The sequence below is a fragment of the Bactrocera neohumeralis genome, chromosome 2 (assembly GCF_024586455.1).
Source record: "Bactrocera neohumeralis isolate Rockhampton chromosome 2, APGP_CSIRO_Bneo_wtdbg2-racon-allhic-juicebox.fasta_v2, whole genome shotgun sequence".
NCBI lineage: Eukaryota > Metazoa > Arthropoda > Insecta > Diptera > Tephritidae > Bactrocera > Bactrocera neohumeralis.
Genome location: NC_065919.1, coordinates 52,767,979 through 52,792,129, shown reverse-complemented (window position 1 = coordinate 52,792,129; position 24,151 = coordinate 52,767,979). Strand labels below are relative to the sequence as shown.

Here is a 24,151-nt window from a genome sequence, read left to right as displayed (position 1 = left end):
AGAAAATAATGTATACCAAATTTCGTGAATACTTTTTTATCAGTTTGTATCTATATGTTATAGTGGTCCGATATCGTCAGTTCCGAGAAATGAGCAGCTTTTTGAAGAGAAAACGATATCTTAAAAACTGAGGGACTAGTTCGTATATATACAGACAGACGGACATGGCTAAATCGACTCAGCTCAACATACTGATCATTGAAATATATACTTTATAGGGTCTCAGACGCTTCCTTCTGGGTGTTACAAACTTCGTGACAAACTTAATATATCCTGTTCAGAGTATAAAAATATAAATATACATGCGTATATACGCGACCTATCTGTATAATAATAACATAGGTGGTGCAGATAACCAAAAATAGCAAAAGTAAAAATTTAACAAAATTTTTATTAAAATTGTAATCAGTTATCATTATCATTTTAAGGGTTCTATTTATGGCAACGACATTGTCTCACTATTTTAAAAATTGACATAGACACATTTATAATTAAGTATAGATAAGGAAAACTTTTAAGTTAAAACAGACGGACAAATGAATTCACTGTTCCATAAAATTATGAATGGACTACAAACATATTAGGTATTTAGGTATCTTATTAACTTATATTATAGGAAGTAAGTTTAATTAGTTTCACTGATATCAAAGATATTGCCATTTATACAAAAACAACTCAAATGAGTTACTACTGTGAGCAAACAGCATTAAGACTTTTTAAGGGGGGGCCTGCTTTAGAGGCTTAAAAAAATCGATTTTTTTGAGGATGTTTTTGGGAGGGAAAGAAATAATTGATTAAAGCGAAATTTCTAGAGTTTATAGATATATATTTAAACATCATCCGAAAGCATCCTTTGGGAAGCAATTGCCCGATGCATCTCGCATGTGCATTTGTTAGATGATGCAGGTCGCAATTTTTATCGGAAACAAAAATTCAAAGAGATTCATATTTGTTAATAACTTATCTTCTATATAAACGAAGAAAATTCCCAAAAAAAGTGTAAAATAGTACAATTTTTTTTAAATTAAAAAAAAAAAATGGTTTTTGATCAAACAAATTTCACTTTATGTTGTTTAAAAATATGTTCAAACTTGACTTTACTTAGTTTAATACTAAAGATAATAAACTTTGCCGCAATTCCATACGACTTTTAATTTTTTTTCTATCCTGCCCGCCAATTAAGAAAAATCGTAAAAATGAAAAACCGAGAAATCGCCTGTCAAAGTTTTCGTTTTCTGCCCAATCGCTCATACATAGTATATCTGCTAGACGTTCGGTCACTATTTCCCTCCTTGCTTCGACAATATTTCGAATTATGTACAATCTAAAGCTTTAGAGACATATTCCTAGATAATTTTTTTGCTTAACAAAAAGAAAAAAATCAATTGTTTGAAGCTCTAAAGCAGGCTCCCCCCTTAATTTAAATTTCGGGCGAAAACTTATTCGTCGAAACATTTTTTTTTTCAAGGTTAGTGTGACCGTTAGTGGTATCTGTGCCAAATGTCATATCAAAATAATCATTAGTGTTTAGTACACGCTTGTCTTTCTGAAGCACATAAAGTGCATGCGGCGATTTTTACAATGAGTGGAAACTTCCAAAAAAAAAGAAGTTCCATTGAATTTTGTGTGCGGAGTCAAATCTCTGGCGCTGAAACATTCAGGACGTTTGTTAAAGGCGTTCGGTAATAATTGTTTGCCGCGAGCAAGTGTTTTTGATTGGTACAAACGATTCAAACAGTGCCGAGAAAGCGTTGACGACGAACCACGTCCAGGACAACCATCAACATCAACTGTTGATTAACACATCAATAAAATACAGGAATTGAGAATCGACGATTAACAGTCAGAGATCTTACTGGCATCGTTGGAATATCATAAGGATATTTTGAAAGATCATTTGGACATAAAAATCACTAATTTTTTTTCCAAAATGCTTTCCGACTACCAGGATGTCATGAAATGTATTATTACTGGCGAAGAGATTTGGATCTATGCTATCCGGAAACAGACGATAAACATACCATAAATCGGCTCAATATCGTGGCAAAGATGAGCCCAAGCCAAAAAAACCACGTCAAATTGTGTCAAAATTTTATGTTATGTTGAAAGTTTTCTTCGTTATTGAGGTATGGTGCAATCCGAATTCCTTTCTACCGGCTGAACTGTCAACAAGGAATGCTCTTTGGGTGTTATGCGTCGTTTGCGCGAAGCTATTCGTAAAAAGAGGCCGGAATTATGGGCCGACAACATTTGGTATTTGCAGAACTTATGCCAATGAATTTTCCAGTCCTCATAGCACTTAAAAAACCCCTCCGTCGTAATGGCCATGTTGCCTTCTCGATTCTACTTTTATATCCTCAATTGAGTCAAAACGGTGTCCTGGGGGTGGTCATGTAAATTTGCTGAATAGCCAGAAGTTACACGAAGGTAAATCAGGCGAATGCGGTGGTTGTAGCACGATATTAGTTGAAAATGTGGTGAAATGGTCACGAATAACCAATGCAGTATGAGATCATTTCTTTGTTCAATAAATTCAGACATAGTAAAAATCGAAGAATTCACTATTAGGCCTCACAAAACGACACGCATTTCAAATACTAATGAATATTTTGACGTGAAATTTAGCATACTTATTCGAAAAACACGCGAAGTATAAATTAAAAAATCCTTTAAATTTTATCACAGTACTGACTTTATCCATCTCTGGTAACACGACTTATTATTATCATCATCAAAAAAGGATTGACCAACATATTCGATGAATAATCAGACGGCACTGAGGTCATCATATGTTACATAGGGGGGGATTGAAAATGTATGGTCCGGTTTGAAGACTTTTTAGTCATGATGTGGCATAAATAAAGAGACAATTTTGTGGAACGTTTAATACCGATATTTTTGTAGGTGTTTAATTAATAAACTGTAAAACGAAATTCATATGGAATTGAAAATTTGTATTTACCGAAAGTAGGCGTGGTTGCAGTTAGATTTCGGCAAATTTGCACGCTTTAAAATAAGCATACAAATATAAAATTACGCATTAAATCTCGTTGGCTTCGGTTTAGTAGCTTCAGAGGTATAAGATTTTATCTAAAGTTGAGCAGTGTTGCGCATATTATTCAGTCTTTACAACGTTTCCTTTGGAGCTCTTAAATGCCATCCTATTTGTAAAAATTGATGCCTCTGAGGTACTATTTTACAATTACTTTAGCGAAGCTTCGCACCTTCAGTAGTTTTCAGCAACCATTGACACTATATGAGAATGTGATAAAACACTTCCTTCTCAGCAAGTTGTGTACTTTACTGTCTTAATCAGGAGTTCAGTCACTGCACTTTATAGAATTGCGATTAACGACATTTTTTGGGTGCTTAAACCTCCAAGCACTTGTCATCTAAAATTTACCGCTGGGATCAACGGTACGCTCATCATATGTAAGGATCAGTAATACAATAAGGCGTGTTGCGTAGAAACATAAAGCACATTAACTACAATCCTTGACTGCTGCTGCTTGCCGAAAAAGTATAGCAATGTTGAAGGTGTGGGTGAACCAAGGTACATCCTTGCAAGAGCGAGCCGAACACCACCGGCAGCAACAGTTGCTGCAAAATTTATGGTATTCCACTTTTTAGCTGAAACTTTTTAAGCTACAAATTTGCACATTATTTAACAGCATAAATGCGGCACGAAATATTACAAAATGCGAAGTGGCAAGCCTGCAAGTGTGTGTATGTATGTGTGTTTGTATTGAAAGTAGAAGGTGTTACCCTTGCAACATACTTACAGCTGTGGATGGATATGTGAGTTTGTGCAGGAAGCAGGAAGGTATGAATATTACAGTAGGTGGCGCCACAATTTATAAGGCTGAAAGAGGGTAGGGGATTACAATTTCCAGCAGCTGTGAAGGCGTAGTTTTACCAATAAATTCAGACTCTCATATATACCGTTGCATTAAGGTTGGTTTGGGTGGCTTGATTGGCTAAGCTATTTTTCGTTGCCGCAGCGGCTTAAGTGGCTTTAATGAACTGCTAAAGCGTGGCAATAATTTTATATGTGGCGCGGGCCACTTTCGACCTAATGACAGGAAGTTGTACAGTAGAAGAAAGCTGCTTGTATATATTTGGCTTGTGATATCCTCAACAGGTAATATTAAGGCAGGTTAGAAAGTTTGTTACATTCAAATTGACATTTATAAAATAAATATCTGTCTAAACGATCAGCGCGACGAGCTGAGTTCAATTACTCATGCCTCTCTGTACGCGATTTAGTAACTTAGTTTTTGAGATATCGAACCGAATTTTTGCACATGTCCTTTTCTCTACAAAAAATTGCAAATTTGTCGTGATTGCCAAGCTGTTAGACAAACTGAATGATAAAAATAAGTTCCTGTATGGGGAAATTGTTATTTTGAAAAAAATATTTTCACGACATGTGGCATGGATTAATGTCTAAGGTAACGGTGCAATCTCCGAAAAAAAAATTAGTTCGGACCACTATAGCATATAATTGCCATACAAACTTACCGATTAAAATTAAGTCCTTATATGGAAAGCTTTCTTATTTGACAAGATATCGTTATGAAATTTGGGATGGATAATTATTTAAGGCAGCATTGTAATCTCCGTAGAAATTGTTTAAATCGGAACACTTTAGCATATAGCTGCCATACAAACTAAAGGAACGCAATCAAGTCCTTATAAGAAACGCTTTTTCATTTGACGAGATATCTTCATAAAAAATAGCATGGATTATTGTATTATTAAGTGATGGAATCTACCAAGAAATAGATCAAATCGGATCACTATAGCATATAGCTGCCAAACAAACCGACCTACTGAAATCAAGTCCTTCCAAGAAAATCTTTTTCAATTGACAAGATATTTACTTGAAATTTGGCATGGATTATAGTCTGAGGTCATGGTATAATCTCCCAAGAAATTGTTTAGATCAGAGCACTATAGCATATAGCTGTCATACAAACCGGCCGATAACAATCAACTTCTTTTTATAAGGAATTTTTTGTATTTGTAAAGGGTATTAGAGATTCCGTGAAAACAACGTTAACTTTTTTTAAATTTTTTTTTACTTTTTTTTGGAATAAAACAGCAATTTGGTTGCTTAAAATGTTGCATTATCTATTCACCACTGACCAAACAAATTAGTATTGGCTAACAATTTTACTTATTATGTTTTTTTCATATGTGCACCGCTTCATGCGCTCATTTTAATTAAATGAAGTTCCTAAACCAACATTGTTCGAAAAGCATTTAGTAATTTTCCATGGTTTTTCACTAAAAAGCTGATGTATGTATGTATCTCACATATGTTTATTTAGAATTTAATAAAATTTTTAATTGCACCCTTGTGCGTGGCGCTTTGCGGTTATTGCTTTATATAAACGTGTTGCAGGCATATTAAATATGTATTAACACATTCATATGCATGTGTGTAGGCTTATTTGCGCTAAAACAAATCATATAGTTTTATGTATAATCGCACATCTTAGTTTATTTACTCATGTGCAGTCGGTTACGTTGAGCAGGTGTGCTTTTCTACTTAAGTATTGCACTCCGTTATTATTTGCTATTTACTCACAAGTCATAACTGTAGAATAATTCATGAAACACTACCGTGCCATAAATCTCGGCGCTAATCCCCTACATAGAGCAACGGCTGCATAAACGCTCAAGGGTGTGATGAGCGATGAGCTGGGAGTACGTGCAGTTAAATTGATAACGTCTAGCCGTTTCAAAACAAACATAAAATTTATTTAACTTCGCATTTATGAAAAGTTTATGCAAATATTTTGAACATTTGTAAATTTATGCAGACAATTTGAAATATTCGTGTTGTTTATATTATCGCAATTAACCGTTTTTCTTTTTTGTGAATTTATTGATTTATTAGCGTTTTGTAGCTTCCTTGAGTTTTTATTGTTACGTATACGCCCGGCACGACTGCGGCAAATAGCCCGTCATTTGATTGAAGGCCTGCAGGTATTTTTCGAAGCGGCGCATTAATATTAATTATTGCACAGTTACTTGCATCTTATGAATCAATTTTAAAACAATGTAAATTATTGTAAAATCTCGTTTTTGGTTTTCATTAATTGCAGTGTTCGAAAAAATTGTTTATTTATTATTGGCACTTTCCGTTTAAAAAACCGATATAATTTATTTATAATAATTTAATGATATTCCACTTTAAAATGCAGGTATATATCTATATATCGTCACCTAAAATGCAAAATAACGTAACAACATTTTCGAAAATTTACAGTGGCGTGAATGAAACACGAAATAAAATGGAACAAGAGTGAAAAAAAATTTTAATATTGGTTAAAACTGGTTCATATATGAGCGCAGAACCTGAAAATGTTGGACATATGTAATATTATGTATGTAATTTGAAGTAGTGAATCGTAAGCAATAAGATACTCAATTTCGAATTTTTTGATGATACGTTATTTTGCATTTTAGGTGACGATATGCAATAAACAGTTGGTACCGTGCTTAGAAAATGAAATGAAGATGTTGGGATAGGTTAGGTTATGCTGCCCGGTTGTTATAGACCTACGTCAACGCACTTTGCGAACTTTAAGAGCAACTTGATTATCTAAGTTTGACATTTCGTCTAGTCCTTTAAACTGCAAAGCTCCTATATATTTGAGGCGAGTTCTAGATAGTGCTAGACGGAGGTATAGGAGGTGTTCCAGCGTCTTTCATGCTTACTTCTCTACACTTTGTGTATGTGTCGCTGATACTTATGTCCATGTGGCTCGCATATGATGCCTGTAGTTTGTGACCTGTCAAGAGATGAACAACGGTCCCGCAGTCCTTTCGAGATCGTGTGAGTAAAAAGCATGCAAGATTTCTTACGGTGCTCTTCCAGATAATTTTGGCGATCCTGCGCGTACTTCATCTTACCCTGATCTACCTGTTAGTCCTTTCGCAAATTTAAATCTATATCATTTTTAGTGACTTCCGTATTTTCTGTACTTATTCGGTAAAAAGATTATGGTAAGTTACTCATGAAGCTTTTAACAACCAAAAGGCAATATCGGATATCCTATATATTACATAGTCATATAAATGAACAGCATGATGAGCTAAGTTGATTTACCTGTGTCCGTCTGTCTATCCGTCTTTCCGTCTTTCCATCTGTCTGTCTGTACATGCGCGAAATAGTCCCTCAGTTTTTGAGATATCTCGCTGAATTTTTGCTCAGGTCTATTTCTCGCTAAGAAGCTGCTCATTTGTCGAAGCCGCTGATATCGGACCACTACAAGATATAGCTGTCATGCAATATGAGCGAACAAGTCCTTATAAAGAAAACTTTTTTATTTGTCAAGATGTCTTCACGAAATGAGAGAGGGTATTATTTTCCCAGATAATTCAAACTGATCAAAATCAAAATAAAGATGATTTCAAACCCTTTTATGCTATAAAAAATGCACCTATTAGGGGTATTATGGCGTCGGTGCAGCCGAAGTTAACATTTTGCCTTGTTAAATAAAAGAGCAAGAAATAGAAAAAGTAACTATTTTTCCAATAAATGGTTTTAGTAATCTGTATGCTGCATTGTATAAGTACGATCGTGCTACGGTATTAGGATTAGAAAATGTAAACAGGGCTTAAGTTGCTGATCCTGTAACAAACAAGCGAACCAATACGCTCATTCCGTTCCGGTAACTTTGATGTCAAGGATGTACCACGCTCTAGAAGTCTATTTGTCGACGAATTCGATCTAATAATAGATATTGACGAGTTCGAACGTCATGTTTCGATTGTCTGGAAGCTTAATATTGAAGTAAAAATATTGTGAGAGATAAATTAATGCTTCAATTTAATAAATATCATGGAAGCTCTAACAAAACCTTATAAATATTATTTGAAAGATTTTTTAACTCTCGAAGTAAAATCTTTCTTCCAAGAGGTGGTTATCAATTTACTTTTTTTGTTTAAATGTTTAATATTCATGGAAGCCAGTGGAAATCTAAGCTGATTCATTATGGGCTCTAGGCGATTTGTCGATCCGTAAAATGTAATTACAGGTGATCCTTCTTTGGTTTCATAAATAATTATATATGGGTCAAATCACGTCAAGTGGACCCTGAAAATTTTTCTAAATCAACGTTTTTGAATATTGGGACTTCATTAGATGAGTAAGCCTTTCTCCGTGATATGAATATTAAGTCAAAATTCAGTTTTTTGTTAACTTCATTGAAGGTTGAAGTATAGAGCACGATACAATTGTAAAATTATTTTCTCATAAACCACTGCAGATAAATCGATGAAGTTTTGAGTACTCAAAGAAACTTGTTCCTGCTATATTATAGGTATTTTTTCACGGTAAATTTGTTAAAGTATTATTATTTTACATATATTTTTGTTAAACAATTTAATTAACTGTTGTGTATCTTTCTAAAAATGTCCAGAGTTACTCTTTAATTTCTAAATAAAAAGTTGAGGCTTAATTTTAAGCTTAAGTAGCTTAATTATGAAATGTGAGCATTCAAAATTTAAAAATAACACGTAAAAAGAACTTCTTCCTTAAAAAATACTAAAACTTTTGAACCGTTCATCTTCCACATGGTGGTTTTTCAAACTAAAAAAGTTCACTTATTAAAAAGCTGTATATAGGGTAGTCGAAAAAGTCTTTTCGTATTTATATATATATGTCATATATTTTTTATATTTATACTGAAATTTAATGAATCAAATATGCACTATTTTGGTCGACCACTTTTTGTCATTTTTCCGCTAAAGACATTATGTATTCCATCAGTGTAAAACTTTTCTGGTTTCTCGGCGAAAAACTGCGAAAAGTAATTTTTAACAACTTTACTCCATTAAGGGAGTTCTGCATTGGCCGAAACAAATGGTAGTCTGATGGTGCAAGTTCACGGCTATATGGTGGCTACATCAAAGTTTCCCAGCTAAGCTCTCCCAGTGTCTGCCGAGTCATCCAAAATATGTGTGGTATAAAGTTGTTCTGATGGAGCACGAAGCCCTTTCTGTTGATCTGTTCTGGCCGTTTTTTTCGATTGCTTGCTTCAGTCTCATCAGTTGTTGACAGTATGATGTAAAATCAATCGTTCGACCAGGCTGAAGCAGCTCATAGTGGATGATTTCTTTCCAATCCCACTAAACACTCAGCGTTTTGGCGACCATTTGTTGAGCTTAACTATGCTTGAACCATAATCTTTTTCGCACATTATTGTCATATTTGATCCACTTTTCGCTTCAGAAATGGTTCGATTTCAATTCGTTTCAGCAAAGAATCGTAGGTGTTAATTCGGTTCATTAAATTTTTCATCGCATTTTTTTTTTGTAGCCAGCCTTTTTTAAATTGTTCAAAACCGTTTGATGATGAAAGTTAAGTTCCTTAGCGATGTCATGGCTACTTATGTGATGGTCCTGGTCAATCTTTTCCATAAGTTGATTGACTTTTTCAACGATAGGTCGACCAGAGCGAGGTGCATCTTTCACATCGAAATTTCCAGAACGGAAGCGAGCGAGCCATTGTTGTGCTACACGAACTGATACAGCATCGTCTCTGTAAACTTCTCAAATTTCATTGGTGGCTTGCGTGGCATTTTTCCCTTTATATAGAAACATTTCAAAATATAGCGAATTTTTTCATTATTTTCACTCATTTTTGAATAGCTGTAACTTTTTTCAACTTCCCAGAATTAATTTTTTTGATTAAATGAAGCTTATAATCTCACTTTTTCAACACTATATAGTATGAGACAATGTGAATGACAAAATACGAAAAGATTTTTTCGACTACCCAATATTTTAACCCATAAACTTGATGCGTTAGTTTTTGGTTGGCCCTAATATGTACATATATACAAAGATAAGTTTTATTTTATATTAGAACGGTTTACGTAATTATTTACTTCCGCATAGGATTAGGAGTATGAATATCCAAACACCATTGCCTGCTCTACAGCAGCGTCTAAACAACCGTGTGGCTTCAAACCTGACTGCTGAGCTAACAATCAGTGGCAGTGGCGGTAATGGCGTGGCAAGCATGTTGCCAACGCAAGTGTGAAAGTGATGTGGTGTAAAAAATTGACTTAAATGCCACCGTGCGCCACCTGTGCGCACCGTAACAAAGAGTCCTTTGCAACTATAATCCGTGCATATGTACATGCAAGCGTATAACACATGCTAATTTGATTAAGCTGTTAAGGTAAGGAAGAGCTAACTACATACATAAATACATTTGTATGTATGCTTAAAGAATTTGTCATCAATTGCGTGTGTGTAGGTGTATAATGTACTTACCCTTTGACAAGTTTGTAATTTTAACCGTTATATGATGATTAACGCTGATCTGCTTGTTTCTGGTAGTTAATTACGTATATAGGTATGTATTCAGCACTTTCGTTTGTGTATATGTCTATTAGACCTTCGGTTAGATTTCCTTCAAGTTATGCGAGTTCATATGTTTGTATATATTTATGTGTTTTCGTCGGTGGTTTCCCTTAGCACTCTGGCACTTATTATTTTGGCGTTTGATTTAAACTTGTTTGCATTTGGTTTTTGTTTTGTTGCTTGCTTTTTTGTAAAATAATTTAATTAATTTTCTGTTATTGTATTATTCGTGATATAAAAATTGTGAGATTCTCCGCCTTTCAATTAGCCGGTGGCATCACCTTAATTAGCTCAACTAGTTTGCGCGCGCACGTTGTTTTTACTGTAATGAAATGGTAAAAATAATAAAAACATTAAACTTTCAACTTTTAGTTAATGAATATGAATAGACTAGGGACAATTTGTGGTGATTTGCTATAACGATCGTAGCTGTTTTAATTGAAGCGCTTGCTTTTGTTTAAGTCAGTTGGGGATTTCCAATTTTTTTAACGCTACAAAAATGATTCACGATCACAATTTCAGTTGTTATTTTAATTTGTTTCAAGATTGTTGTATAATTAATTAATTGGAAATTCTAACTGAAAATAATTTGAGTTAAATGCATTGAAGATTGCTTGGAATAGTTGATTTGTGCGGGTTTGTTTGCGAAGGGGAAGGAGTAAGCTATTTTACTTTTTATTGGCTACAACTTTTTCAATTTTTTTTTTTTTGTAAATTTAAATATAATTACAAAAATGTTAAAAAAATCTTTTATACAAACTTTATTGCTTTAATTGCAATGAAGCACCGTGTTTCTGAAATTTACGTCTGGAATTTTCATTTTTTTACAAATATTCAGTTTGTAGAGTATTTTGACTTTGTTGGTGAAAACTTGATAGCAAGCTTTTTATTTATAGACCAAGCTTGGGATTGCATTACCTTAAAGCCGCGTTAAAAAGTTGCGAAATTTTCGGCATATGAATAGGAACAAAAAAAAGCAAACCAAGTATATATATAACTTTATATCTACTTCGATTAGTTTTAGTTGATACGTACAACCGTTAGGTGAACAAAACTATTATCATCTGTAGCAACATGTTGCAAGAGAATAAAAAGCTTGATAAAGACAAATAATTTTATGAAATTAAAATTTTCACAGAACTTTTTCAAAATTATATTTTATATACGTGTGTTAAGTGACTCACTAATCATAGAAAATCGCATACAGTCGACTGCTGCTTACTTTCGGCTTCATACGTATATTTATATCACCTGTCACGATGTCATAGACATGTTTTGAAGCACCGTACTTTTGTAGAATTTCTCTCTACCAATTGGCATACGCAATTTTTTGAGCGATTAACAAATTGTGGGGATTCTAACTTGTACAATTTTTTTTCAGAATCAAGTGTTCATGCAATATAGAATGTATGGCGGTCCCACTAATGCCTATAGTTGCTTCAATCGCATGATAGATCATGTGAAGAACTTACAGCACCAGTTGGCGCACAGCATCAGTAGTTTTCGGAACAAGTACTGATTTTGAACCATCTTTACGAAATTCGTCTTGCAGTGATCTACTACCTCGATAGAATTCACAAACTATCGATTAACATTGGTCCTTGATAGAGCCTCATCGACAACAATTTAATTTCGATGCACTGTTGCTGAGCTAAGCCACGTCAAAGGTAGTAAATAATAATCGACCGAAAATCTTCGTGATTTAATTTAATTTTTTTTTGAACGAGATGAATATTTTAAGTCACTGTAAACAACACAAATAGTGTTCAAATAGTTCACAAATAGCGTTCGTATACAACACGTTCTGGGTACGTATAGCATCAAAATTGTGAAAATTTACGATAAAGTTGTGAGTTACCAGACTTCAACAAATACCAATCAACCCACGTATTTTTCATTAAAAATTTTCCGGTTACTTATTTAAATTTTTTTATAATAATATTTGCAGCCTAGCTTTGTACATTTAATTAAGCTTCGTTCTATAGCGATTTTTTAACTAATATATAATATTACTACAAAATCTGGCATGACAACACCATTACAGCCGGATCTTAATGCGAAATCTCAGGTATTAAATAACCGGAAATAAATGTGTAAGCAAAATGTATGAAAAACAATCAAATGGCAAATAACTAATAACTGTGCAATGAAATGTCAAATAAATGCAGTTAAATGCCATTGGCAGTGCACAGTTTCAATTACATAACGATACTTTGTAATTGAGATGACGAGCGAGATTAAAAATTTTACTTTTAATGAATATAAAAATGTGCGCTCGCAATGGAAACTGCCGAGTTATGAGCAATCTGCATTTATCTGCCGGTGCGCAACAATACAATAAATTTCCCAATTGCACAATTTTATTGACAAAAACATTGCATGGATGCCGCTTTACGAGTACAGGCGGGATTTACACAAATATGAGTATTGGAGAAACTAGCTGCTCTAGCAACGACAATTAGCAGCAGTATGATGTAATTACAAGCAATTGTGCAAATATTGTCAACGGACAGACGGACTAATTGAACGTATAAAGTTGAGCGATCGAAATAAGAACAAAACGACAAATGAATATTCATGCGAAGAAAGAGCTGGAAAGCTCCAAAGCTGGCCGTAATATGGCAAAATGAGAAAATATGCCTGAAAATCGTCAATAATAATTGCAGAAATATAGTCACGCATATACACGCAAATGTGTGTGATTGTTGCTGTTGTACTTAAGCGCACCTTTCATTCATCGGCGGCGTTGAGTGCGAGCTTGTTGGCTTTGCAGTGATTCTTTACGCCCCCGGCCAAGCGAGTCAGTGCAGCAATTATCTTTAGTATGTAAATATGTGCTTATTATACGCGCAAAGGTACGTGTGTATGCGCGAATGTGTGTTTGTTGCTGCCATCAGTTGTTGTGTTTACATTTGTCTTTACTGTCATTGCGCTGCGTCGTCACTTGTCTGACATTGTGACGTGATCAGTTGTGTGATATGTTTGTGCCGCACACAAGTTTATGTTTGTTCACACACAAATACACATATACATACATACATACATAGAAAAAACGTATATACATACATACATCCATACATAGAAAAACGTACATACATACATATGTACATATAATATTTGTTTGCGTACAACAATAAAACATGCAATCACAATTTACAGCAATGAAAACAACAATCATTTATATGGCTATGCCCTCAGCAGCAGCGGCAGCGGCAGTGACAGCAGGCACAATAGGCGCAACAACAATAACTCGACAGCAGCTTGACAGCCACTGAAACTGATACTTCCCACTATACGCTGCACTTAAGCAGTCATGCATATGTACCTTACCCCACCGCCGCACAACTTAGCTCGGCAGTTGAGTTATCAAAATTTGAGTGAAATTTCATAATTCCAATCTTGTTTCTAATTGCTCAGCTAGCAATTTACTTTGTGTGTGTTAATGTGTGTGTGTGTGTGCGTGCATATGCTTTTGATTGCAGTCAAAATTGCTGACATGCCTATTGTTCAATAGCTCCTGCAATGCCGCATGTCCTTAAGACATTACATGGGCTACTTATTGCATTAAGTTTAAGTTTAAGTTTGACGAGTGGAATTCGCATACTTTCATAGAAGATATGCCTTTAGCCTTGGCTTATCTCAATCGAATTACTATAAAACAATTATTTACGAATTTATGCATTGTTTTTGACTCACAATGCTTCCAGGTATTCAAAGCATTTGCATATTTGGCAAGATATTATCATTACAATTAGTTAAATGCGGCATGTAACTGTAGATACGAGCAGCAGAAATTTGATAAAATTTGCTAGTGAAGTTGTAATCAGATTACTTAGTATTGGAATAATTGAAATATTTTTGCTTATTTTAATTAAAAATTTGTTAAAAATATTTTTGTATCAAAACAAAGAAAAAAAAAATAACGTTGACATTGTTTTTAAATTGTGAGACAAATTTTGCAAATACACAAGCGTTTGAAGTTTACAAAATAGTTTATTTTTTCGTGTATTAAATACAAATATTTATATCATTTCCTTATATACATCTATATCATTTCACTAGAATAATTTCTATTGTATGTCAGGTAGGTATTGTGACAAAAAAAAAACAGAAATTGTTGTAATTATATTCCCCGGATAAATAATACATATTTCGAAACAAGTAAGAAAGTGTTAAGTTTGGGTGATACCGAACATATCATACTCTTGCAACTTGCAAGAATCAACGGCAGGGAAATACCTTAAGATCTAAACCAGATCAACCAGAGGATCGGCATCTAAACAATTTTATACATATACTATATGTAACTGATACATTGACACACACATAAGGTTTGTTAGAAAAACGAAAGCCATTATTTGTAATATATGGGAGTTGGAGTAGTATCGACACGATTTTATCTTTTAACTGTTATCAAGCCACATACTAAACAAATATTTCTTGGATTTCATTAAGGTACCTCACCTACAATCACCACTCATATGAGATAAAGTCAGCTGGATATCCACAAATCCTGATACTAGTTATATGGGGGCTAGGTCCAGTTTTCGTTCAATCTATTTTAGACACAAAGATATACTGTTATGAGCAAAACATGCTCTGCAATTTTCATTGAGATAATTTAAATATTGGCCGATATATGCGGTATATGGTCACCTGGAAATTCGAAAATCTTTATATTATGTATATGGGGCTCAGGGAAGTATTGACCCAATTCAACTCATTTTTGATACACCGAGTAACTATTGTCAGGAAAGGCTTTCCTATGATATACAACTGTATATCCCACACATTGACCGATATTTTCACTCAAAAGTCAACTATAGATAGACCCCACTATCATCGTTCATATTCGATGCCTTGGTGCTTGAATAGTTTTTGTTAGATTTGCACCAATTATTAGTGCAAATGTTTAACCCGTTATATTAATTACTTCTAGATTTGTGTGCTGGAAAGTGAAAGATTCAAGTGGAATTTTAAATTGTTTTATATGGGAAGTGGGTAGCCCATATTCGTACTGTAACATAGGAATGCGAGAAGAAAGCTACGTACAAAATTTAGTCGAAATCGGTTGGTCGGGTTCCGAGATATGTGATTTCACCAAAAAGTGGGCGGTGCCAGGCCCATCGTCCAATTTGAACATCAGCTCCCATAAAGGACCCTCATACCATTTTGGAGGTAAAAATTTATGAGCACGTAATTTTCTTTGTACTAAAGAACCCGTATACCAAGCTTCATCAAGATATATCATTTTTTACTCAAGTTACAGCTTGCATGGACGGAAAGACGGACGGACGGACAGGCAGTCTCCCGGATTTCAACTTTTCTCGTCATTATACATATATACATATGACTGTAAATCTATCTCGTTTAAATGAAAAACGTTCAAATGATTTAGGTGGATATTTTGAGTATGTAACACGCCCGTGCTTGAATCGTCCCGATAAAAAGAGTAATGTAAACACGTCGCTTTGGACATGCTTGATCGTGAGTTTTCAGTCGATCGATAAAACAAAATTCGCTGAATGAGCTGAAGGCCATCCAGTGTTTAAGAAAAGTGTTTAGAGGACTGGAAAAATCGTTGGCATGAGTTATTACATATCGTGAGGATTATTTTGAAGGCGACAAAATAAATATTGATGAATAATTAAATAATTTGCTTTTTATGTACATGCTTACATACTTATACTTTTACGATCACTTTGTGAAGATTTGCTAATATATAAGTTAGCTTTCAACTTCAAATCATAGCTAATACATTATAATTGGAAAATTTTTAAATTTTAATGATTATATGAAAGTTGCGGCATACATATACCATATTTAAGGTAGCAGTCTGGTAACTTATGCCTATTTTCGTGACTTCTTTGGAGGGTAGTTTTTATAGGAAAATAAAAATGAGTTATCTTGAATATTTAGAGTGTTTTTTTTTACATATTGAAAATATAAAAAAAAATTATTTGAAAAAATTTAATACTTTATTACTATTACTATTGTTACTTGAAGTTGGAACCTCAAAAAAAAATGCACGTGAGTGGCCCGTGTGATTTTGGCACTTGATGTTGTCTGAAATCAAATATTTTATTCTTAATTATTTTTAATCTGTAGACATGCCATTCCGGTCGTAACTACTGTAGTTAAATTTCAAGCGTAAATAACAAAATGGCGGACTTTGAAAAAAAAGTTTTGTTTTTTTAGCAAAGAAAGGGTTGTAAAATAAAAAGTTAGTTGTGAAAAAAATTCTCGTTAGTACCGACTAGAACTATAAGTGTGTAGAATAGCTTGTTAAAATTTGAAAGCAATCGGTTTAGTAAAAAAAAGTTAGGACCCGGGCCGACCAGAAAAAACAATGTTTTGAGAAAAACGCGTTTAAAGTTCAACAACTCCGAGAGAGAGGACTCCGAGGCGCTCTAGGAAACTCATTATAACTTCCGAATTTTTTTTTTTTTTTTTTTTAAATTGAAAAGGTAATTTAATTACAATTACAATTTATATATATAGCGCTAGCGGTTAAGCCATTTAAAAAAATATTTCGATTTTTCTGAACCCAAGTATACCAGACTACCAATAATTAAGTAAAAAAAATAATGATTTTTGAACCCAAGGAACTTTATCGGCAAAATGATGAAAAATGGGCTTTTCAATATGTAGTTAGCAAGTTAAGTTCTGGTAAAAATAACCGAAAGAAGGTTTTTATTTAACAAATCTTTGAAGTTGCAGGCTATCATTTGCCGAAACGTAGCAAAAATATTAGATAAATCATTTCTAATGACTTTTACATAACTATGTGTACGTTAGCCTTGATATTAGAAAACCTATTAATCTCTGGTATATTGCGTTTTAGAAAATTCTATAAATTAGCCAATTTTTCATCTTAAAATATTCGCTCTGATTGTGTTAAACTCCAATATAGCATTCAAAAATAACTGTCATTAGTTATATTTTTTTCAAGTGCAAGTTTGGCGTGCTGACCCAGTAACTAAACTACTCAAATGCTTAACCTATCAAACTACGTGTTTAAGCTCGTGGAGTTGCACTCACACAGCCTAAAGACCTAATTTGTGGCACGCGTGTTTGAAGTATGTGAGTGTAGGTATTGAATGTAAATATATACATATATGTATGTAAGGTGTAAATAGAAGTTTTTCGTGTGTATTTCAATGTCAATGGTTGGCCGCATATTTATGTAAATAAAATGCAGCTCTAAATCTCCACTTCCCAGTGCTGCTGTACGCGCCACGTTTGAAGTATATGTGTTGTTATTATTGTTGTTGGTGGTGTAATTGTTGGTAAATATTTTTAAATGCATTTGCATTAAGCCGGGCAGTTATGTAAAATTGAATTGATTGAATTTGCATAGTCATGCGTAATTGTGTGTAAACTGGTTTTATTTGTGTTAGAAATTATAAATGTGTAACAGCAAACAAACCAGTTTATTTACACGAAATTATTTGAATATTTTATAACAATTTTATTCTTCTTATTCTGCTCGCTTTTTGGTTTCACTGCTTTTCATAATTAATTTATTTGATTACATAACGGTGCACACCGATTAAATATTAATAATGTTTATTGAAATTTCTGTTTTATTTATATTTTGTATTACTTATTAATAATAAAGAAATGTCATGCAGATTTTATACACGTAACGGTATGTGCTTGTAAATGTATACATGGAAATTTGTTGATTTACAGTTATTTGGAATAAATATTTTTGTTGTTGTTTTAAAACATAAATTTATGGGTAATTGAGCGTGATTTAGTGCATTTATTTAAAACGCACAATAAAATATAAAAAAAAAAATAATATAATATGAAATAAACTTATTCTTGTATGCATTTTAATATAAAATTGCAGGACTTCAGTGGCAAAATATGAAACAAATGTGTAAAATGTAAATAAAGCAAAAAATAGGCTAATTTCGGCTGCACCGAAGCACAAAAAGGATATGAGAGTTTTTATACTCTTGTTCACCTAACGGTTGTACGTATCATCTAAAACTAATCGAGATAGATATAGGGTTATATACATATAAATGTTCAGGATGACGAGAAAAGTTGAAATCCGGTTAATTGTCTGTCTGTCCGTCCGTCCGTGCAAGTTGTAACTTGAGTAAAAATTGAGATATCTTAATGAAACTTGATATGCAGGTTTCTTAGTACAAAAAAAAAAATCGAGTTCGTAGATGGGCGTAATTCGTCCACGGCCACGACCACAAATCGCCATTAACCGAAAACATACATATATAGTGCCATAACTAAGCACTAAATTGAGAGATTTGATACAGAGGATCGCAGTGGCAAGGGCACCTGTGAGAAAATTTTTTGAATAAGTGGGCCTGGCCCCGGACTCTAACAAGTTTCATGTACATACATATCTCTTAAACCACTCAAGTTACAATAACCACATTTGCTGAGTACGAATCTCATAAGAACTTCAACCGACAGTGTAAAAATGGATAAAATCTAACACCGCTCACTCCCTAGTACAGTCACAAACTACTAAAAGCGCAATAAATTAATAACAAAATACACCAAAGAAATTTAATTGTACCAACCAGATAATATGAGAGAGCTTTATGGGAGCCGGCGTAAAAACTGGACTCCACTTTTTAGTGTAATCCTATGTCTCGGACTCGACCAATCGATTTTGATAAAATTTAGTACACGGCATGCTTCTTACATTGTTATGTCACATTGTGAAAATGGCGAATGACGAAATCGGAGAACAACCGCGCCTACTTCCCATATAGCACAATTTCAAATTCCACTTGATTCGTTCAGTTTCCAGAATACAAGTCAAGAAGCAATTAATATAACGGGATTAAACTTTGCACGAATAATGTCTTTAGTGTGTTTTGTGACCAAAAATTGTTTAAATCCAATAAAACCTGTTGAAGCTCATAGGTACCGAATATTTAGACCCCGGTACCTATAGTTGACTTTTGATCGAAAATATCAGTCAATGTGTGATATATGTATATAACTGAATTTAAAGGATAATCCATCTCTAATAATGGTATGTCTGTGTGTCAAAAATTAGATGATTCGAACCAATACTTGCCTTAGTCCCCATATACCTAATATAAAGTTTTCGAACTTCCGGGTGACTTTGTACCGCATATATCGGCCAATATGTGAATTATCCCAATGAAAATAAGAGAGCGTGTTTTACTCATAACCGTGTAACTTTGTGCCTAAAAAATATATGTTAATTTGTGCGAAAACTTGGCCTAGTGCCTATATGTATAACTAATATCAGGATTTTCGAACATCCGGCTGACTTTGCTCTATGTGTTTGGTTTTACCCCTTAAAGTATTTCCCTGGCTTTGATTTTTGCAAGTTACAAGAGTTTAAATGTTCGGTTGTACCCGAACTTTGACCTTCTTTCTTGTTTGTCTTGATTTTGTTCGATCAATTTGTATGGTCCGAAGTGACTCATTGTTTTAAACAGTACAGAATAAAGATATTTAATTATTCCTCGAGCAATATGTCCATAAGACTCTCCAGTTTTATCTTAGCAGCTAAACCAGTCATTCACAAAACTTAATTTTCTTCATAAATTACATTTAAAGGCTCTAACAAATGATTTAATTGCTAGAATAGTTCAAATAAAAGTCTTTGTCCCATCCGCTGCAGTGCCAAAGCTTTTAGTTCACTTAGCTTTAGCACCAATATTTTAAGCTTGTTTTTTACGTAAGTTATTTTAGGAATAACTCCAACTTTTATACAAAATTTACTGTTGGTTTTACGGTAAAAAAATCAAATTTTTTGTACAAATACATTTTGCGAAAAGTTGATTTAAAGCTAAAAACAAGTGTACTTTGTTTGCAAGTCTTATGTAGATTGAGATCACCCTAAAAGCCTAAAACCATTCAATTAATTCTTTATCAATTGTCAGCCCAATGAAGTGAGGCGATTTAGCCATGACCGCGTGTCCATCTGTCAGTATATACATACATAAACTAGTTCCTCAGTTTGTGAGATATCGAACTGAATTTTTTACACGTTATTTTATTCCTTAAGAAGCTGTTCATTTGACGAAACCACCAACATTGGACCACTATATGATATAGCTGTCATATAAACTGACAGAATTAATTTTTTTTTTAATTTTTTGTTTCTATTTATAGTACGAGTTCCTGGAATCAGTTTCGTCATCTAATACCTGTATAAGGAGTTAATTTCGAAAAATCAGTCCAGTAGCTGCCATTTTGTATAAATATAGCATTATAAATTAATTTTATACAACCACTATAAAGTTAAATAAAACCTTAAGGAGAGAAATTTATTTCAATTGCTTTTCCTTGCCGATTTTAGACTTTATAAAACTCTTAACTGTTCCCAGTTGAGGAAAGTGTTGATCCAAAAAAGCTTATCGAACACATCAACCACTTAAAGTCATACTGAATTGAACTTGTTTTACCGGCGCCGAGTATGTATGCGATTAACCCATTAGTATATCAGTTTAGAATATTGCTGGCATCCAAATAGGGTTTTGGCAATAACAAGTAAAAAGTCAAACTTTTATATTGGGTAGTCGATAAAGTCTTTTCGTATTTTGTCAATAGATGTCGTTGCAGTCTTATCTCTCCATTGCTACCAATCACATTGTGTCATACCATATAGTGTTGGAAAGGGAGATTCTAAGCTTAATTTGACCCAAACAAGAATTAAATTTGGGAAGTTGAATAAAGTTACAGCTGTTCAAAAATAATTGAAAATAATGAAGAAGCTATATTTTGAAATGTTTGTATAAAAAAGGAAGAATGCCACGCAAGCCACCAATGAAATTTGAGAAGTTTACGGAGACTATGTTGCATCAGTTGGTGTAGCACAACAATGGTTTGCTCGCTTCCGTTCTGGAAACTTCGATGTGAAAGATGCAACTCGCTCTGGTCGTCCTATCGTTGAAAAAGTCGATCAACTTATGGAAAAGATTGACTAGGACCTTTCCATAAGCAGCCATGACATCGCTAAGAAACTTAACTTTTATCATCAAACGGTTTTGAACTATTTAAAAAAGACTGGCTATAAAAACAAGCTTGATGTTTGGGTACCACATGAATTGTCTGTGAAAAATTTAATGAACCGAATTAACACCTACGATTCTTTGCTGAAACGAATTGAAATCGAACCATTTCTGAAGCGAGTGGTAACAGGAGACGAAAAGTGGATTAAATATGTACGACAATAAGGTGCGAAAAAGATCATGGTCCAAGCGTGATCAAGCTCAACGAATGGTCGCAAAGCCAGGATTGATGCCTCGAAAGGCTATGCTGAGTGTTTGGAGAGATTGGAAAGGAATCATCCACTATGAGTTGCTTCAGACTGATCGAACGATTGATTCTACATTTTACTGTCAATAACTGATGAGATTGAAGCAAGCAATCGAAGAAAAAACGGCCAGGACTGATCAACAGAAAGGGCTTCATCTTCCATCAAGATAACGCTAGACCACACACTTCTTTGATGACTGGGCAAAAACTGGAGAGTTTGGCTGGAAAGTTTTGATACATTTACCATATAGCCCTGACCTTCCACCATGGAACTACCATTCTTTTCGGTCAATGCAGAACTCCCCGGAAAAAAGTTGACTTCAAGAGAAGCCCGAAAAATTTATTTGTCGCAGTTTTTCGCCGAGAAACCAGAAAAGTTTTACACTGATGGAATAATGTCTATAGCGGAAAGATAGAAAAAGTGGTCGGCCAAAATGGTATTATACATATTCGGTTCAATAAAGTTCATTATAAAATACATAATTTTGATTAGAAATACGAAAAGACTTTTTCGACTACCCTCCACTATTCTGTATATTATTTTTCTTTTGTATATGTAAATCTGCTTAATGTTTCATAAAAACAGGGCGAACTTGTAGCTTACAGATTTAGATTTTTCCCAGAACTATTTACCGTTAAATTTTACACAAAACTGCTAAAGATATTGATTGTCTAAAATCTGCAGCTTGCAAGCTTATCACAGTCCCTTAAGCAGATTTTTTAAAAGTTCGAAGGTTCCTAAACCTTCCAACTATTTGAAAATTATATGCTTTAGAAGAACTTACTTTTAACAGTTGCTGAGTATGTATGTATTTTGTTGATAAATTTGTTTTTATAAGATTTTTCTTATTTTTCTTTTTTTTTATTAAATATGTTTTTAATTGTATTGAGAATTCGTTTATAGTTTTAATTTTCGTTTATAGAATACACCAAAGAAGGTTGCTTTAGCCTCACAGAGCCTCAATATGCTTATTATCTGGTTTAACGCACGGTTTTCTGTCCGAATAAAACTTTAACGATTAGAATTAGTTGCCCGTAATCTCGAAGTCTTTTAAATTAGCCTCTTGGAATCACAAGAACAAGTGGATTGCGCCCCACAATCGAGTTTTTACGAAGTGTCACGCTAATGTCAACGAAACGTCAATTAATGCGCGCTAGTCAAGCCAAGCAATTTCGTACACCACCGAGCGACAATCTTGAAATAAATGTCAAATCTGAACGCTTTATTAATTTTATATAGCGCCACTGGAACATGGCGCAGCGATAATTGAGCAGACATCCGATCGGATACACCAATACATACATGCACACAAATGTAAACACGACAATTGGTGAGCACACACACAGCGACAGCTGGAGACTAATCCGTCGATGATGATGATAGCTGGGAGTTTGAAAAAAAAGCCTCCGAAGAAAAATTTAATTGCGCTACTCTGCTTGTTGTTTGTGTATTTGGCGCTCGGCATTTTGCGTTTTTAATTTCTTGGAAAAAACATGCTGTTTCTCGCCTTTTTGTTGTTGTATTTTTTTATAAAAAAACTAATAGCTACTGTTTTGTTGTAGTTGTCACTTTTCTCATTTACCTATTTATACAGCTTAAGCGGCGAGCAAATAGACGCTCTGCACGCTCTCTATTTAAACTACTGTTATGTAGTGTGTGCTCTGCTGTGTTCGTCAAGCACGCAAGCGGCGCGGAGGCGTTGGAGCGGGCCGAGGGTGATGATGAAAGGGCTGTTGATGAAATGACGCAGGGCTAAATATTTAATTGTCACACACAAACATACACACACGCGCTCATGTACACTTACACCCACACAAGTATACATACATACATACTTCAGTTGTATGTGTCGGTTTGTGACAGCGTGTCACAGGTGTTGCCGAAAGGGCTGTTTGTTGTTGTTATTGTTTTTGTGTAAAAGCAAATATTGTGTTAACATTGAGGCAACAGGGGCTGTTAACTGTTTTAACAGTAATGAAATGTAAATGAACTTGCACTCAGGCCCACGAGCACACACACACACACATATACTTAAATACAGATATTTACAATTTGGCGCTTACAACGGTAAATACAGAATGCAATACAGGTGAGATATTTAAACAAATAAATCAACGGTGTTGTGGGCAAAAGAACGTAACTGGCAAACGCTGAGTTTTGAGCGCTGTTGAACTGATGAAGTTACATACATATGTACGTTTGTATATTGAATTTGTGAACGTTAAGGAATTTCTTAAAAATCCGCTGAATCATGTACTTCCGACTGCATTCTGGTTCTGTTTATTAAGTGATACTTATATTGGTATATTTTTTTTATTGCAGGCATGGCAGCAGACTGGGGATACCGCACGACGATTATTGCAAAAGCTGCCAAGAGGTAGAAGAAGAAGATATTGTAGTACATCTTTTATGCAAATGCAAGTCTTTGTGTAGGAAAAGAATATTGTTGTTGTTGTTGTAGCGCAAGAAAACTTTCCCCGACAA

General features: G+C 34.1%; 1 protein-coding gene and 1 pseudogene across 7 annotated transcripts in view; both read right to left on the bottom strand.

Annotated features, from left to right (window-relative positions):
- Window positions 1-24,151, bottom strand: part of LOC126760820 (uncharacterized) — a 163,857-nt pseudogene that overhangs the window by 30,273 nt on the left and 109,433 nt on the right.
- LOC126751187 (sodium-coupled monocarboxylate transporter 1) overlaps window positions 1-24,151 on the bottom strand; it is a 153,144-nt gene that overhangs the window by 70,509 nt on the left and 58,484 nt on the right. For 6 of the 7 annotated variants that reach the window (XM_050461234.1, XM_050461237.1, XM_050461232.1 and 3 more), the window contains one exon: window positions 10,297-10,708. The gene's annotated coding sequence lies outside the window, so the exon portion shown is untranslated. Of the gene's footprint in view, window positions 1-10,296; window positions 10,709-22,451; window positions 22,865-24,151 lie in introns of those variants that run through there. The other variant, XM_050461235.1, reaches the window with a different exon arrangement.